The sequence below is a fragment of the Malus sylvestris genome, chromosome 2 (genome assembly GCF_916048215.2).
Source record: "Malus sylvestris chromosome 2, drMalSylv7.2, whole genome shotgun sequence".
Classification (NCBI taxonomy): domain Eukaryota; kingdom Viridiplantae; phylum Streptophyta; class Magnoliopsida; order Rosales; family Rosaceae; genus Malus; species Malus sylvestris.
This window is the reverse complement of record NC_062261.1, coordinates 23785425-23791402: the sequence shown is the minus strand read 5'-3', so window position 1 is coordinate 23791402 and position 5978 is coordinate 23785425. Positions and strand designations below refer to the sequence as shown.

General features: G+C 36.9%; 1 long non-coding RNA gene across 1 annotated transcript; it reads left to right on the top strand.

Moving 5' to 3' along the window:
• The first annotated feature begins 4461 nt into the window (after window positions 1-4461).
• On the top strand, window positions 4462-5732 carry LOC126605437 (uncharacterized). The gene is made up of 2 exons (XR_007616955.1): window positions 4462-4995; window positions 5175-5732. It is a non-coding gene; the product is annotated as an uncharacterized LOC126605437 (long non-coding RNA).
• Window positions 5733-5978: the final 246 nt, after the last annotated feature.

The window sequence follows — 5978 nt, the reverse complement described above, 5'->3', positions numbered from 1 at the left end:
GGTGTCACTCATGGTTTGTGGAAGCCCTAAACGTGTGTAATCACTAAAGGGAGAATTGAAAGTAAGTTTCAATTCACAATCGATGTAAAATGGTTTTAAATCGCCCACTGCCTCGCTAAAAGGAACCTAATGGATCGCACACCGTGTATGGAGGAGATTGAAGAAACAATGGAGATGAGTAAGAATGATTAAATGGTTTAATCATTTATTTATGGCAATGATGAATTAATATGTTAATTAATCAAACGAATAAGTTCGTTAAAGCCCTCGGGATAGTTTTGGACCTTAAGGCCCAATGGGCTTCGAACGTCAAGCCCATTAACTTGAGTTGTATGACAACTTAATGAATAATGATTCACAAAGGCCCAATTAGTCCAAAATATCCTAATGGCCGGCCATATTGTTTAGGGTAGTGAACTTGGACTTATTTACAAGTTTGTCACTCAAATGAATAAAGGTATAAATATGACTTTATAGCCAAAATTCATTAAGGGTTTGTTTTGGAGAAAATTGGTGAGAACTTGTCTCTCCATTTCTCTCTAAAGAGGCTAGCCACCTTGGGGGGTGCATCTTGCAATCCACCTACTCCAAGGTCACTCATTTCTTCTCCAATCTCTCCTTGGTGAAGAGACTTAGAGGTTCTCAATTTTGGGAACTTGGAGAAACCTATTCTTCCATCCAAATCCATAGATTTATTATGCAAGGAATGAAGGCCCTCTCTTTGGGTGATTAGCCTTTGCTTATGCAAAGAGGAATCTACAAAGGTACAATTTCAACTCACTTTGTTTTGAGTTGAGTTTTGGTTCACCAATCTACTAGGCTTTGAATTTCATGGTTAAAGTTTTGTTTTTAAGTGCATGCAAGCATGATTCCGCCTTTAATTGTTAATTGCATGCTTATTGATGTTGCTTAAATGAACTTGTTTTCACAAAATATTCCTTCAATTCATGCATGCAAACTAAGTGGGCCCTCTTAACCAACATACACAAACCAGTTTTAATTCATAGATAAGTAAATTGAATTCACAACTTATGAAACGTAATTAGAAGTAATCAAATCATATAGCAAGCATAAACATGGTTTTGAATCCCCCCCTAGCCAAGGGGGGGTTTAGTTCCTGATATGCACAAAGCAAAGATAAATAAGTTTAAACATTGAAATCCAAAGAAAGAAAACACCTAGATACTCCAACTTGGACAGCAAGTGCATCCACGAAGTTCCTTCCTTTCTCCTTGCTGCGGCACAAAGGTTGGACAGGTTTTGGGGTTATGAATGGTGTAGAATGGATGGGGGATGTGTGGTGGTGTCTAGGGTTGATGGGTGGTGCGGCTAGGGATGATTTTGGGCAGAAATTATGGAATATGGTGGTGGAAGGGTGCGGCAGAGAGCAAGGGATGATTTCTGGCGTGAATTGATGTGTATGAGAGGTGGTAATTTAGCCAAAGGGTTAATATGAGTATATATAGGCACTTAAAACCCTAGGGGAATCAGATATGGACTTGTATAATTAAAACCCATCAGGAAAAGGCTTAAAACAATCAGATTTGGAATGGGAAAAGGCCTCGTAGGTGCGGCAGGTAAGGGATAGGGTGGATAAGGCTTCTAAAAAGCCTTGCAAGGCAAGGAAATCAGATTTCTAGAAGGGAATAGGTGCGGCACTAAGGGATAAGGCTGATTGTGAAGGGATAAGGTGTCCTAAAGTGTTTAGGACTCCTCTTTGGAGCTGAAATCTTTGTACATTAGGATTAGGAAAGTTTGTCTTTGTCAATCCTTCATCATCTTGGATTCCTTTTCCTTCTTGGACTTGGAAAACTTCTTTGTTGCTGAAACTTGATGCCATTTGGATTTAACTTTCCTACTTCAAGTAGGAAACCTTATTTGAGTAGGAATCTTCATCGTCTAGGAATCCCAATTCCACTAGGAAACCTATTTCAACTAGGAATCCTAATTCAACTAGGATTCCATCTTCAATTAGGGACTTTCCTACTTCAACAAGGAAACCTTGTTCAAGTAGGAAACATCATCTTCAAATCTTCAATTTCTTCCATCCTCTTGGCTCCAAGCATATGATGTCCATTCCAAGCTCTAATTTGCTCCAAAAGGCTCCAAAATGCATCCTTTTGCATACTTTGCCTTTATAGCCTGAAAACACATAAAACTAGCTTAAAAGACTACTTTAACTGAGGAAAAACAATGTAAATGCACAAGAACAAGCTAACTAAGGTGCATAAATATGCCCCTATCAAGATATGAATTGATTTCTTCCAATCGTGATTTGATAAGTTGTGATTGCAATTCAATTATCTATTTTATTCATAACTGATTCTTGTATCTTTATTAAGGATGCATACTTAATTTTCATGCATGAATTAGATGCTAGAATATAAATGAGTTTCACCTAATCGTTACAAGTTTATATTCATGAGTAGTGAAGGTTGTTTATCACAATCGCGTTAATTGAATTCTTGGCAATTGTATCATGCATTCATAGTTATAATTGCCTTGTCAACACTTATGATTTTCATTGAACGTAATGATCTCTGATTGTATCTCTATTATGCATTCATATAGGGGACTTTTAGAGAATGATTTGGGTTGTCGCATGCATTCATCCAATTCAATGAGTAAAGGAAAATCTGAGGGTTAATTTGTGCATCACGGTTAATCTGGGGTGTTGAGCATAATAGTTTATTGAAAAGCAATTGGAAATCGATTCATGTACAAGTGTGTCATGTGTGAAGAATGGACCTCTAACTAATCCATCCATCATCGTATTCCTCAAATTTGTCTTACAATCTGCCTAGTTTTATAACTTGTTTGTTTGTTTCAAATTCATCAAAACCAAAATCCCCATTTTACTTTCTTGTTTCAAAGTGTTAAATTTCAGTTTTGTTTGTGTTTTTGAGTGTTTTGATTCAAACCAAAACACTAAATTCGTCCAAAATTGTGTTAAAGTCAAATCTGCCCAGTTTGTGTTTTTTTTAGGCAGTTTTGAGTCCCTTGAGTCTATTCAAACGTTTTTAACTTTGTTTTTATGTTTTTGAGTAAGTTTAGAGGTTTTAGCAAGCCCTCATAATCCCCGGTTTAGAATGATCCCTACTTGCATTTATACTACAATTTGACAATAAGAGGATTTAATTTTAGTGCTTAACTTTCATCGCATCAGGGATGTGCACCACTTGAGTGCAATGATTAAATGTAATGGTGCATGAAAACAGAAATAATGAAGGGGACAAGGGTGAGTGTTGTGGTGATGAGTGAATGTAGTGGTGTATTTTCTGCCCATGCCATGCCTTTCCTTTGCCCATGTGTGTGTGTTTCCTTTGCCCATTTTCACACACATGTTCCTCATTATTTCAACCACAAAACAAACACATTTTCTACCCTCCAACCTGTCCATGCCAAGCTGTCCATGTGTGTGTGTGTTTCCTTTGCCCATTTGCACACACATATGCTGAATTCTAATCTTCCCAAAACGTCCATCCTCATGTCTCCAAGTGCATGCAATCCATTTCAGCCCAAAATTGCTCCAAAATGCACCAAAATGCACCAAAATGCACTTTTCTTGCCAACTTTGTTATTAGGACCTACAAACATACGAAAATGATTTAAAACACTCTTATAAGCAATAACTAACTAAGTAAGTGCAAGAAAACATGTTAACTAAGTCACATAAATATGCTCCTATCACCGGTCTAGAATGATCCCTACTTAGATCTTTACTACAATTGTCAATAAGAAGGTTTAATTTGTGTGCTTATATATTTCACATCAATACGGCATGATAAAGGCCCACGTTAGTAAGCATATCTTTGGATCAGCTCAAGACATCTTCAAGCCACTCCCAATAAAACTCAACAAAGATGGCTTCTCTAGTAGTCGACATGGTGCTATTCCAAGTCATAGCTCCACAATGGATGTGATCGCCAAGAAGCTCAAACAAAGTCACAATGATTAAAAGAAATCAGCCGCAAAGCTTGAGCAACACAACAAAGAAGGCAGCTACAAGACAGTCATTCAAAGCACGCTATAGTAGCAAAGAAAACCAAAATGCTACGCAATCACACTAAGCAACCCCACAACGATTGCGCAAGCAGTTTCTTGCACAAGCAAAGTCAATAAGCACGGGAAGGTTCGTTGTGCCAAAACACACACCTATTTGTCCTATAAATAAGGATCAATTGCTTCCTATTGCTATAGGGAGAATACATACCAAATAGTAAAAGGAAAATCAAAAGAAGGAAGTACATTTCTAGCAAAAGAAGGGAGGAAATTCCAAGCAAAAAATGGCAAGGTGATTTCAGCCACAAAGGAAAAAAGCATGCTGTTTTTGCAACAAAATCAGCAAAGAAAAGAAAAGGAAACAAAAAATAAGGAAGGGGCTTCAAAATTTCCAAAACATCAAAGGAAAGTACCTTTCCTTGCCAAAATACAAAAGGCAATCCCTCCAAAGCAAGGACCAAGGAGGAAAAAATCGATAATATCGGCGAAATATCGCCGATATTATCGTTTTTTTGAAGTTCCGAAATTTTTTTAACTATCCAACCTATTTTCGTCAAAATATCGCGATATTATCGATAATATCGATAATATCGCGATATTTTCGAAATTATCTACAATATCGCGATATTTTATTAAAAAAATACTTAAATATGTTGAGAAAACTCAACACATAGTTAACTTGATCATGGCCCAAAGGCCAAACAAGTTTTGGTTATCTCACCAGAGGAGTGTGAGTTTTATAGGAAAAATTCATTGCTCACTTCCTTGCATGGGCGATGTGGGACTCGCCCAATGGGGGAAAAAATCAAAATTTCGGCCGAAATTTTACACCCACTTTAAACGGCCATAACTTTGTCAAAACTCAACGAAATCAAGCAAGACAAAAACGAAAGTTGTAGCCCTCGAAGAGATGAAGAGAATGGTACCTCACACGATGTCTGAATCGTAGTGGTTTGGCCGGAAAATGCCTCGAAAATCACTGAGGTCGCTGAGGTCGTCGGAAACTGGGTAAGATTCAAATGAGTATAACGTTTTCAATACGCAACGAAATTGAGTGAAACAAAAAGAAAAGTTGTAGCCCTCGAAGAGACGAAGAGAATGGTACCTCACACGATGTCTGAATCGTAGTGGTTTGGCCGGAAAATTCCTCGAAAGTCACTGAGGTCGCTGAGGTCGTCGGAAACTGGGTAAGATTCAAATGAGTATAACTTTTTCAATACGCAACGAAATTGAGTGAAACAAAAAGGAAAGTTGTAGCCCTCGAAGAGACGAAGAGAATGGTACCTCACACGACGTCTGACTCGATGTGGTTTGGCCGGAAATTGCCTCGAAATCTACTGAGGTCGCCGGAAACTGGGTAAGATTCAAATGAGTATAACTTTTTCAATACGCAACGAAATTGAGTGAAACAAAAAGGAAAGTTGTAGCCCTCGAAGAGACGAAGAGATTGATACCTTGCACGTCAGCCAAAATTCAATTGACACACTCCTAGCTTCCAAAATTCAATACTTTTACTTTATATCAAGTTGAAAAAACATAATCGGCATCCAAATTAAAGTTTAATCTTATTCAATGTATTGATTTTCAATCGTTAATTGATATACTATAATTTGGAACTTCAACGCCTAGACGCATGCTTATGTGTAAGAAATTTAAATTGTCAAATTCGGCACATTATTCTTCATCATTTTATTCACTTCCCTTTTTTTTTTTTAATATCCTAAATAAAACCTCCAAATATTGTACTAATTAATTATATATAAATGATTATGGTGTGTTTAAACTTCTTTCATTAATTACTACATATTTTCTACACTCACAATGTTTGCCAGCTCGCTATATAATCAACTTAAATCAGTTAAATCCATCATGCAATGCATTTCCTTCCAATTTTTTGTGATAAACTAATAGATAATTGACTAAATAAACATCCTACAAAGTTTCATTAAAAATTTCCAAGTTTTTCTTACAATTTC